The sequence below is a fragment of the Eutrigla gurnardus genome (assembly GCF_963514095.1).
Source record: "Eutrigla gurnardus genome assembly, chromosome: 2".
NCBI lineage: Eukaryota > Metazoa > Chordata > Actinopteri > Perciformes > Triglidae > Eutrigla > Eutrigla gurnardus.
The window spans coordinates 25,385,938-25,399,795 of NC_139916.1; positions in this window are offsets into that span (position 1 = coordinate 25,385,938).

Here is a 13,858-nt window from a genome sequence, read left to right on the forward strand (position 1 = left end):
TAACCTGCAGTGGCCCCGATGCACCGTTGTACTCCAGGAGCCACACTAGACGTTTAACAACAGTGATGATGACTTGAGGACCGGTCTTCACATGTAAAATCAGTAGAGTGCGCCTTCAAAGATGACAGTACTTTATCACACGCCCGTAACTCCTCTGTAGCCATAAAACTGTCCTGCTCATTGATTTGCAACGTTGCCTGCAGTGGTCCAATACAACTGGAGATATTAGAGGGATGAACGGTATGGTAACGTCTCTGACATTGGACTAATATATACAGTGCCTGTACCATATCCCCTCCCTCCCTCCTTCCCGGCTAGGTGAGCTAGCAGCATCTCCGGCGGCGAATGATTAACTTCGTCTATACTTTGATGCCGGTAAACACTTCTGCTGAAAACGCAGCCTTCACAAAATGCACTTTGGCTCAGGCAGAGCTGCATGTCCAGGAGCAGCCCGGTTGTGTTTTATTTCTGCCGAGTGCGATGCTGTGGGGCCCTTCTTAACCTATGACATCATTATCGTATTTGCTCGCTCATCGTTTGTGCGGGGGTCTATTAATAGTTATCGGTATGGAGGAGAGGCCGGGAGCTCGTCTCTCTGAGGTTCTCCATCCCGGTGTGACCCCTCAACACCTGAGTGGCAAAGCACACAGCTGAGTGTTTGGATTTCCCCGACATGGTTCATGTCTGTGGTTAACAATCAAGCAAATGTTTTTAGTTGAAAGCGCAACCACACACACACACACACACACCCACACACACACACACACACACACACACACACACACACACAGAGCTGAGAGGGAGTCCTGTCCCTTGTGTTCTGTCAACATTCGGGCCACGTCAGCTGTTCTTTTTGTGTTGACCGCAGTCAGCACACAGTCCTGGCCTTGACTGGACGGCCAATAGGGGAGCTCTGTTCCTCCCAGGCCCTCTGACACACACACACACACACACACACACACACACTATAATGTTAGTCTATTATGGCCACGCAGTAGGACAGGTCACCCCGTGACTCCAGGTAATCAGCGGAGTGACCGTGAGGCGGCTGCTCAGGCGTTCGGGTGGATTTCCGAGTCGTTTTTCTGCGTCCATAGAGTGGCAGCACAGTGTGCTTTATGAGCTAATTCTGTGTTTACTCTGTCCTTTGTTTGGCTGTTAAAGTTCACACAAACTCACGCAGCTCTTATCAAGGTCAGACCTCTGTGTGTTGGTCGTTACGTGGCCGGGAACGGTGGGATGGAACACATTCCTTTTGGCAGCTTGGTTTGAAAACATTTGCGTCGTCAGTGTTCGGGATTACTGACCAACGTGTGTTTTAGAAGACTGGCCAGGGGTCCGTGAAATCACCACGTCTACCGATTTTCAGCCTGGCTGGGCGTTTGGCCCCTATACCTCCCACCCTCTGTGCATTGTGTCTGTGCTGGTTGTATGTTATTGACAAAACTCACATGCTGGAGTATTTAATTTTTCTGCAGTATACATTGTGATGTGAAAAAATACAATATTTACATTTTACAGTTAAATGCATAATTCTGGTGCACTTTTAAGCAAACTTAAAGGTTGTATCAGCGATTCTGGGCCGAAACATAAATGATCACATTAATCTGTTTTTACCTCATGATCCGCTAGCTGCCCGCCCCATAAAGCAGGCCGTCAAAAAACCACGTCCCTCTAGGCAGCCTAGGCTCCGAGATCGCACACAAAAACAAATGGTACTACCAACACCTCAGAAGCAAAATAAACAGTGTTCCAACCAATCACAGACAAGGGGTGGGTGGCACGTTCATGAAACTGCGCGTCCATGATCATTTTCAAAACACGGGAGGGAGGGGCTAGTTGGCTCTGTTTGTTTTGGATCTCGCAACGGAAGTGAGGGCAACCAGAATCGCTGATACAACCTTTAAGACCTTAGAAATAATTTTGTGCTGTAGAAAAAAAACAAATCATAAACACATTAGCTGTATAGATATGGATTGTTATGACGCACTCACAAGGCATGATAAGTCGGATGGGTTTGGGACATCTCTGCAGACCCCTGATGCTCTGAGGACAGTCTGGACCAGATCACGCCCAATAGTGAGAGAGGGAGTGAACATTAAAGTCATGCTGATATTTAAAAATGAACCCTTTGTATCACATCCCCGGTCATATTGTTCACCTATTTAACAATATATATGTCAGAAAAATTACAAAGAATTTGGCAGCGACTTGTCAATAACAAGGCAGCTCCGCCCTAAAACACCCCCTGCTTTATGGTCTATTTGACTCTAAATGGACCATAATCAACGAATGTTTACAATGTTTACTTTGATAATCAATCCAGTGAGAAGAAGGGTCATTTTCTCATTGTGTTCTATGTAATCAGACTTATTTTTGCAACCAGAGGAGTCTGCCCCTTATGGCTATTAGAGGGAATTTAAATTTAAGGCAATTTTGCTTTTGCTTCACTTCAGAACTGTCTGCCCTCAGTTGTTAGGGAAAGTGTTGTTGCGCTATTTTATTATTCTACTTGGAAATTAAGCAAATCAAGCTATGGTCTTTGGTGCATAGTGATCACTGTTAATTGACATAACCAGCATGTTTTCATGGTGTTTTTATTGATAATATAAGTTTTACAGGTGTTTTTTAGCCAACATTTTAGGTGCAGTTTCCCTTCAGGCTGTCTGCCGTATGTCATTTGACCAATGTAGCGCTGCAGAGATCTTAGTATTAATTTCCCAGAGGGAATTGCTGTTATTTGGCAAGTTTAGAGGTGTAGAAAAGCGAGACAGAAGACGATTAGTGCCATAGTGTCTTTTACAGGAGCGATAAATTCTGGAAAACAATCGTTTGAGTCGACATCTTTCATAACCCATCCACATCCGCCCCACTCCTATACAGGCAGCAGCCTTATAGAGGACAATCTGGGATATAAAGGCTGTTATTTGATGTCACCTAATTGGCTGCTTTACCAGACATTTGGTTCAGAAGCGAATGAGACGAGCTGCCAGTCATCATTTGTCATCCAGACACCTTTAAGCAAAGCACTTAAATGATGCGTGAAGTCTGGTGAAAGTATATATTTTTGTCATTGTTAACAAATCCCATGCAAAGTGTGTGTGTGTGTGTGTGTGTGTGTGTGTGTGTGTGTGTGTGTGTGTGTGTGTGTGTGTGTGTGTGTGTGTGTGTGTGTGTGTGTGTGTGTGTGTGTGTGTGTGAGCCTAATGTATCTTCCTCTGTGTTGTTGAGCTCCATTAACAACACATCAATGAAACACACATTTTCACTGGGTGACCCGTTGTTTCATTACAGTTGTTTTGTATCTCTCACACATACGCCGTCCTGCTACCACAAATACTCACTACAGCACCAAATGTGTATTAATCAGCAGCAGAAAATAGTCCCCAGCAAATGTGCTGTTTTCTCTCTGAGCCCTTTTTAAAGATATTACATATCTGTGACAGGTTGGGGGAGTTGTAAAGAATGAAATCACAGACGAACATCCATCACAGACTGACTTTCAGCTTCAGCTCTGAGCCACCAGACTTTTTGTTTGTGCACGCAGGTTTACACAAACTGTGTTAAACTGTTGGATTCCTTATGTATCGGATCAAGTCTGACCTGATACGATTAGTTGATTAATCCATTTGCCCATCAAAGAGAAAAATTATTGGCAACCGTTTTAATAATCATTTCGCCTTTTTGCAGCTTTTCAAATGTGAGGATTTGCTGCTTTCCTCTGGTTCGTGTCATTACGAAATGTGTTCATGTTGGACTTTTGGTCCAACAAAACAAGACTTTTTACTAACTAATCAATGAATCTGAAAAAAGCTTCTTGCCTCGTCAGAATTCCATGTATAGAATGAACAGAAAGGACAGTTGACGTTTTGACGAACTGGAATAGATCTAAAGCTGCTCCACTGGATCTGCTCTGTGGCCAATAGGAACAGTTTTCCTGTGATGCCTAACAGCACATAAAATGAGCAGTGCAAAGTGCTTTCTGGAACATACAGTATATACACAGAAAAAAATAATTCTTTGAATTTACTTGATTTTAATGTGGACATCAATCCCACATGATCAAAATGTGGCCATCTGACATGTTTTCTTTTATTCTCAATGAAATATTGCTTGTTAACCCAAAATATTGTATTCACAGAAAACTTAAAAAAAAAAAAATTATGTTGATTATACATATTATGTTTCAGTAACCTTAATACTAAAATATTGTGTAATGTTAAAATGATTTCATCACGTCAGGGGTACCAGATTTTCAAATATAACTCCAACTTGATTTCTTAATGCTTATATTATCAACTATTTATGTAACTTTTTAAGGCAATTTGATTATGTCCCTGGTATCCAAGTAAGGTTTATAAATCTAACTTGATGTGTTCAAATAAACTATCCAAATGTATTGTAGAGATCAATTCCTTGATTTAGTGTGTGCAAATACAAAATACAGGAGAAAAAAAGGCAGTCGGTCATCTAAACTCAAATTTTCTGTATTGAGCTTTAAAACATTCAGGAAAACAGACAAATCCATGCAGTTGCCGTAAACAGATGTTAGATGAATCAAACTTGATACCCTGCATCAACAGCAGCGGTTTCACTGTCAAATACCACATTTACTGTTTTCACTGTATCAATATAAAAATGTATTTGCACCCAAACAGTCAAAGTTAAGTGGCCCTGACGGAACAATTTCTGGCCCATTTTTCTTACCACTGTCCCTTTGTGTTGCAACATGCCACTAGCCAACAGCTATACATTATGGTTATTCACAAACGTACACTTGCTTCCGTACGAAACATGGAGAGTGCAGATCTTTTCACATAATAAAAAGCACATTACCTTTTCCACTAAACTGGATAACATCAGCTGCATTAGCTCAACACAAATGCAAAATAAACTTATCACTGTATCAATAGAAACCTAGAATACCTAGAGCAACACGTTTATACACCAGCCAGTGATCAACTGAGGTTTACCGAGAGGCAGTGCAGTTTTTGACCCGCTCTTTCAAAGAGACGATTTTTGAGTACTTTGTTTGAAAGTTTACCCACATCCATGTCCATTAGTATCTTCTGTACTACCTCTAAGGTGTACCGGAGGTCAGCAGGGTAGCTGATGCTCATTGTACATCAGTCCAAAAAGCATAGCAACCGCTAATGCTATAGTGTCTAAATCTCTTAACACCCTGACGCCTTCAAAGACAACTCCAATGTTCTCAGATTCTCCACTCGCCTCATGCTCTTTTAGAACATAAATCCCGACCGTGTTTTTTTCAATAGCTGCATCTCCATTCATGCCCTGTACAAAACAGAGGAAAGTAGGTAAATAAGACCTCAAGTTTGTCTGTTCATCATGAACAGCATATACAGAAGCAGCAGCTGGCAATGACATTTTAAAATCTCTGGCTTCCTCAAGCAACACAAACTGAATGTATTAAGAATACACAAGATAATCTAAGACATGAAAACAGTATTGCAGTCGCTATGGTGCAAAAAAATAATTTGTGGACAAAAAGTATGATATTAACTAGAATAAAATATAATGTTGAATTTTCACTACTTGTTCATTACTTTCAGCACACTATTCAAGTAGTAAGATGGAAATTTGTTACATTTATTTGACCAGCAACAGAGAAAAATAATGATTTTAAAATAAATGTAACAGAATTTTATCTGATATGGAAGATAATGGAATTAGCAAGTAAGCACTGATCCATGTACATACCGTGTATTCGCTCACAAGGTTTTCTGGATTTTCACCCATGTAGATGCAGACTCCCTTGATAATGCACCCTCTCCAACTGCGACATCGTCACACTGGGAAATGTTCTTGATTAGTTTCAGAATTCAGCCCTTTTTTTACGTCCAAAATGTGGATGCTTTAACTTGTAGTGCTGCAAAAGCTTGGACCTACTGATACAGTTTCTTTGCAGCCTTTACAACTCCGCATTACTGCCAACAAACCCTGTAACATACATCAAGATTATTATTAGTAACTTCATCAAAGCTCCAATCTGCAATTCAGACACAAAAATGTCAATACCAAAATTCAAAGCACATGTAAATGTGTTATCACTTTCAAATGACCTGATTAATGTGCTTAAATACAAGGACTAACACATAAGGAAAAAAAGGTGGAGTCACTGATTCAGGAGAATTCTTGTTGTCAAATATTGTTTTTCAAAAACAGTGAATATCTCCTCATGATATGCTGCCTGCCTGTACCCTGTGCATGCTGGGAGAAAATAAATCCAGTGTTTGTACACAGGCTAGGCTCTGTAAACGCCACAGGCTTGTTGCTAGCTAAAGTGGGACCCCTTTGATTACATACTATTTTACATAGCCCAAGCTGTGTATTAGCCCCAGATTTTTTTGAGTACACACACAGTACAGACAAGTAGCGGATCATGAGGGGATATTTATTGAAATAAAAAAATATTGTGAACAAGCATTCTCCAGAATCGCTGACTCCAAGCTTTAAGACTTGCTGAGAATGGTTGTTTTTTACATTAAAAAAAATTGTATATTTTCAATTATATCAACTGAGAAAAAATAATTGATATTTTCCATTGACAACTCAAACTCTTTGGAAATGTACCTCAAATACACAAAAATGCAAATTAAAGGCTTTGGTGGCATTGCAAAAGTAAAGAAAACATGACAGCACTTACTACTATCAAGCCTTTGTGTATGTTGGTCAAATATGATAGACCTTTTAAAAAGAAATATTTAGAATTTGGGACATGAACTAAGTCAATCGTAACAATTAATTAAAACAAACAAATGCACAAAAATAGGTTTTCCACTTTTTATCTAGAAACATAACGGGCAAGACAAAACAAGGACAACGGATACTTCGCATGACCGGTCATGACTGGCAATAACAGCCAGTGAGGAAAATAAATGGCATTCAAACACATACAAGTGAGTGCACACGCAGTCCCTGCATGTAACGACCCTACCGACATTGACACACGCGTGCACACACGTATGTTTATAAATGCAAAAACTCCAATATATAGCCTAAGTTAACCACTAGCTTTAGCCTTTTAGGCTCTCACACACGCGGACACAGGCTAATTAGCACGCAAAAAAACAAAATATAGCCAATATGTACATAGCCTAAACACACACAAATTACTAAATATTTTAATAGTTACACAGTGAACCAGTCTAGTGCGTTTATCAACAACGTAATGCTTCATCCACAGCATAGGAATACTTATTTCTGTGGACTTAGTGTCAAACTTTACAGCTAAGTCATCTTAATAGCTAACTGCATTGATAGTGTGGTAGAGACAGTAGCAGAGCAACCTGTCAATCACAAGGTAGCCACGCCCCAAATTATACCATGCTTGTTTTACTCTTAATGGGACCGTAATAATAATCAGCAGCTCACAATGCGCCACAAATCAGGAGTCAAAAAAAGTGAACGCCGCCAGAAGACATGTGGAAATTGGTCAGCAATATAGCAAAGTTTTGACTTTTTTGAGTAAGCACATACGCCACAGTTGCTGAGGGCAAGCTGTGAAATATGCAGTGTTTGTGATGCATTTAAAGGCAGAGCAGAAATATATTTCACACAAGAGAATGCTGTAGATGTTGAAGCCCGAGGGTGGTCTTGACAGGCTGCCATATAAATACAGAAGATGAGAAGAATAAATAAACTTTCAAAAGGAAAATGGATTTTGAAATATAATATTCATGGAGGGTGTCAGAGGTAAACGAGATCTGCTACGTTATATGATTGTCAGTGTTTATTCTCAGTACGGAATTCAGTATGGAACATCCTGTGTACTGTATGGTGCTTGTTGTTCCTGTATTCAAACCTCTTAAAAGGTTAAAAATTGCAGGAGAGTCACTTAAACAGTTTACATCACAGGGTGAAGAATCTGGTGATTTATCACATTGACAGCCGTTGGACGGCAGATGCTAATGAGAAATTGATGCATTGCCAAATCCAAAGTGATGACATAAACAACAACACAAATGCCATAGCTGCATTAAATTAGCTGATTAACAGAGACACTGTACATCTACTCAGAAGTTACTACAAGAAACTTTTTAACTGATCATAAAAGAGCCTCAATGTCAAACTGCTGCTTCTATATGACCTACATAAGTAAATGAGACCATTAGTGAGAAAATTGGCTAGTTCTATATAGTTATTCTTAGTTATTGCTATTGTATTGTCAGACAGGGTTTTTTGTAAAGGGACTCTAAACCGCATTTGTCCACAGGGGCCGCCAAAATCATCACAAAATGACCTTGTAGTCACGTTAATTTTAGCACTATTTGTTCGACGACATAAGACGTGACGTAGGGAGGGGAGGTTGGAAAGGTCAAACTATCCCAGGACTTTCACACTAGGGATGGGTAAAAATATCGATTCAGCAATGCATTGCGATTCTTTTCCCCGCAATTCAATATCGATTCAGCAATCTTCTGAATCGATTCAAGCCCCTGGCCAGTGGGGGCGCTGTGACCGACACCCTCGTGTGATTCGCGCTGTACGGTCGGGGGCCGCACTAGACCAAACTATTACAATATGGCGACCGGAGTGAGTACAGCGTTCACACCGGCCGCGGAAGCGCCGCGAATAGACGCGTAGCGGAGCCCGCTTCCTTTCGGCGCCCCTGTTAAGCGATAGTGTAGTTCACACCAGACACGGAGCGCCGCGAATAGGCGCGGCCGTCCCGCGCCGTGAAGTGATCGTTTCGGTGTCTGCTTTATTTTTTGCGCGTGCCGCGAGCGAACGTGTCAATTCCGGCAGGAAATCACACAAAGAAACACGAGACAGTCCGGTCAATTTTCAAAATAAAAGCAATTTTCAAAATAAAACATCGCGATTGACAAATGCGATCATATTTGTGTGTCTCAACTTGCACTGGGAAACAGGAAGAGACAATACATTTATGTGAAGAGTAGATGAACAAATATGTGCATTTCAACGGTATATCTGCACTACTACCACCATAGCTTCCGCGGCCGGTGTGAACCCATTACATGCACTGTAGTTCAGTGTTTAAGCAGTGTCCTGTTTTATCATGCCATGAGTTATACCACGGCTGTTCATAAGGCATGAAACTAAATAAATTATTTGAAAAAATGATTTGGTACTCTTACTTGTGTATTTCTACTTGATACTGAATCGATATCGAAGCATTTCAATCAATATCGAATCGATATTGAATCGAATCGTGACCCAACGAATCGAAATCGAATCGAATCGTGAGATTCTAAACAATACCCAGCCCTATTTCACACAGGAGACCACCGTACGTGTTTGGTGTTAAACCAAGTTAACGTTGACTTATTTTACTGTAGTTTTGTCACTTTACCAATACCATATCTGAAATCTGACTGCTGACTGCACACAAGACATACTGTTGAGTAGGGGTGGGAATCTTTGGCTTCACAGCGGTTCGATTCGATTAACGATACAGTAGTTTTATTTAGCAGATCGATTTAGTTGAATTTTCATTGGTGACTCTAAATTGCCCGTAGGTGTGAATGTGAGTGTGAATGGTTGTTTGTCTCTACATGTCGGCCCTGTGATAGACTGGCGTCCTGTCCAGGGTGTACCCTGCCTTCGCCCAATGACAGCTGGGATCGGCTCCAGCCCCCCCGTGACCCTAAATACAGGATAAGTGGTAGACAATGGATGGATGGATGGATGGATGGATTTAGTTGAATTGATAGGACTGACAATCGATTCATCGATTAATCAAATGAATCGTTACACCTCTACTGTTGAGTATGAATGAGTATACTAGTATTGAGAAGGCAAAGTAAAGTTTAACTTGTGGGAACACTGATGTGAAAATGCCATGAACCTTCCCTGTCCTTTAAGAATCCATGGAAGAATTAGAAGTTTTGACATTTTCCATGAAATATAATGAGATCAAATTAGAATGAATGTTCTTAAATTCTTGCCAAGGAGTTGTTGATCTGTGAGGCATGAGTTAAAGAGACCCTGAGTTTTCATCGGAAACGGACAGTTTCGTGTACAGTCAACATATCAAACCATATGTTTGTTATGTTTAATTTGTGCATCTTTAAAGGTTCTCTATTCAACATTCAGAGCATTAATATAGGAGCCAACAATTATTTGATAAAGATACAGGTATGTAATGGGTGGAGCTACAGGTGCATAAGGGCGGAGCTACTGGTACATAAGGGGCGGGGCTACTGGGAGTGTCTCTATAGGTGCATAAGGGGTGGAGCTACTGGGACTGACTCTACAGGTAGTTAAGGAGTGGGGCTACTGCGACTGTCTATACAGGTATGTAATGGGCGCAGCTACTGGTACATAAGGGGTGGAGCTACTGGGACTGTTTCTACAGTTACATAAGGGGCGAAGCTACTGGTACATAAGGGGTGGAGCTCCTGGGACGGTCTCTACAGGTACATAAGGGGCAGAGCTACTGGGACTGTCTCTACAGGTGGATAAGGAGTGGCACTACTGGGACTGTCGCTACGGGTGGATAAGGGGTGGAGCTACTGGGACTGTCTCTACAGGTGGATAAGGGGTGGAGCTACTTGGACTGTCTACAGGTAGATAAGGAGTGGCACTACTGGGACTGTCGCTACAGGTGGATAAGGGGTGGAGCTACTGGGACTGTCTCTACAGGTGGATAAGGGGTGGATCTACTGGAACTATCTCTACAGGTGGATAAGGGGTGGAGCTACTGGGACTGTCTCTACAGGTAGATAAGGAGTGGCACTACTCGGACTATCTACAGGCAGATAAGGAGTGGAGCTACTGGGACTGTCTCTACAGGTAGATAAGGAGTGGAGCTACTGGGACTGTCTCTACAGGTATGTAATGGGCGGAGCTACAGGTACATAAGGGAGGAGCTACTGGTAAATAAGGGGCGGGGCTACTGGGACTGTCTCTACAGGTAAATAATGGGCGGAGCTACTGGGACTACAGTTACATAAGGGGGCGGAGATGTTGGTACATAAAGGGGTGGGGTTACATGCACATAGCGGCGGGGATACTGGGACTGTTTTTACAGGGGTGGAGCTTCTGGGACGTTACCCAGCACTATTTAAGAAAAATTCTAAAATAGTTGTGCATTCACTTTCAGTTGTCTTCTTTATTGGTGTCTTGCTGCCTGTGCCAGCCTCTTTTGAACTGTATTGAGCTTGTTGTAGTATTATTTGAATAGTATTTGACACAATGTGGCTCACTTTCATCTTGGCAGAAGATGTGGTGTGATAGAAATGAAACTGAAACTGCAAAACACTTCTTCATGCTTTCCGTTTAAATTAGAATTCCTGCTCATGATTATTGTTAGCAATAAATCTTCTGAATAGATAATTATTCGCTTTGTCAGTAACCTGTTCGGAAATTGTTAAATACACCAATAATTTCTCAGGGTGGCTTTTTATTTTATCATAAGTCCAAAACCTGAAGATATTCAGCTCACTATCTGACGCTACATAACAAAGAAAAATCACACCTCCGAGAAGGTGAGATAAAGAGAACACTTGTTTTTGCTCGAAAGATGAAGAATTAATTGATCATCATAATAGCTGCTCTTTCGTTTTCTGACTTATCAAATTAATTCACTTTGAGTTCTTGTGGTTCTTTTCTCTCTCTTGTCAACCTCTTTAAAGACTTTCCAGTGACATTCAGTGTGAGCACCTGTGTTGCAGTAGAAGTGTTCGCTGTGCAGGAAGGGGGATTAACACATGAAGTCTGAGGTGATGTGACATTCAAGATTCATAAAACTGTACAGTATCTTCCCAGTTTAATGTGACATTTGAATATGTAAGTGAAAATGTCCTACTCATGGTAACAGGAAATAGATTTTTTTGGTATTATTTTAAATTCTCATTCAGCATCATTGGGGTTTAGAACAGTGAAAGCAATTGGAAGCAAGCGACCAATGGAAACAGCTTATTGGAATTGCAACAATCAGAAGTTGTGCATTCAGACATATTGGCAAAAAAAAACAATGAAATGTGCTGACTATAAAATGACACATCTGCTCATAAGCCCTACAGTAATGTGACAGTGAATTATTTCAAATTTTCAGTGTATTGGTTCAATCACTGCCGTGTGTGTGTGTGTGTGTGTGTGTGTGTGTGTGTGTGTGTGTGTGTGTGTGTGTGTGTGTGTGTGTGTGTGTGTGTGTGTGTGTGTGTGTGTGTGTGTGTGTGTGTGTGTGTGTGTCCACATATGACAGGATGTATCACCTTATATATTATAATATTTTTGGTGCTCATTTATGACTGTACTCATTCGTCATGGTTTCAGTGATTAACACGATTCAAAAAACATTTTATTGACTGTGTTATACTGTCATTGACTCCTAGCTACTCCTAATTGGCCGGTAGGCCCTGCAAATCATCAACAATTGGTTCAGAAGTGTTAGTGAAAAACGTGTTGCTACACCAGCGATATAGATGGTTGGCAAATATGGTTAATTCAATGAAAGTTTACAGCGGTGGTCATGGCAGACTGATCTGCATCTATCTGGTGCACTTTTCTAGTTTATTTGCTGTGAAACTGGTCGCACTACATTGTTCTTTCATGTCAGCTAGTATTGATATGTCATGCTCTCCAGTGATAAAGACGAGCATTTGCACCTTATGGAATATATGGGAGAATGGTGACAGGAGAAACAGCTGATCAGTCATGCGAGTTCATGGTTCACTGCATTGGATAAATGTTTTATTCCCATTGAGGAATCTTTATCAAAAAACATATGTTAATATTAACACTGTTAGTATGTCAGATGCATATAAAGTCATCATTTAAGCATTCGATCGGACTGAAGCACCGTCTCTATGGTGATGAGGGGTTTAAACAACAGCATCACAGGCTGATGATGTCTATGCATCCTGCATTGGCGTGTCCCTTTTAATTAATATTGTTGTCTATAATGTTGCAGTTTAAAAGCCTCTTTTATTCAATTATGTCCTACTGCTCACTTATTATTTATATCTTGCTGTTAGTGTACATTGTGTAGAGCAGTATTCACCTGGATGGATGAGATCAAACTATCCTCCCTCCCGGCACCGTCCATTTGCGGGCAGATGATAACGTTTCTTTTCTCAGATCTTACCAGGTGTGTAAATGGAGGCCATCCATCATTCAGCTGAAGTCGTTTCTGTGCCAGCTGCAGGACCTATCTTTTGGACTAGCTTGGCCGCCCCTCATCCATTACATCATAGTGGAACCTAAAGGCTCATTGTGTTCCAAACCTGGAATGTGGTTTCATCTAACACCTTATCAGTGAGGGAGATGTGAGCCGAAGCAGGACGGGCTTTTCTTGCCAGTGGGAGGAACGAACATTGAATGTGGCAGCAGGTCTTCACCTTCCTTTGGATCATGTTCCTGTTGAGTCATTAATACGGTAACGGCTGCAGGGGATGTTTTGTGGAGGACGTGATAAACACCAGGAATTAGGAAATGCTTCAGCTATTCAGGTTGATGAATGCATGTTACGATGTCTCCCTCCACTTCTTCCCCCTTCCTCACTTCTGCTGTGAGAGAAGTGAGCTCTTTTGTTTGCCAGTGCTTTGAACTTTGACTAAATGGGTGTCAGAGCAGCTGTCATCTTTGAACAGTTCGTATGATCAAGCTGTTTTATGATCATCGCTTGGCACGTTTCGGTCCTGTCTGTTGACTCTCTGTCTCACAGCACCACCAGGCCTCAGCTGTCGCTCTGCCAGAGGCCTGCAGTGATTGTAGGGCTTCAAGATGAATTGGTAATAATTCTGATTGTAGTCTTTGCAAAGATAGGGAGAGCTGCTGCATCAAATCAAGCGCTCCTAGTTTCTCACCAAAGTTGCACCAAGAATGACGAGCCTCTCAGTACTTTCTGTTGAACTAACAACTGATGGTT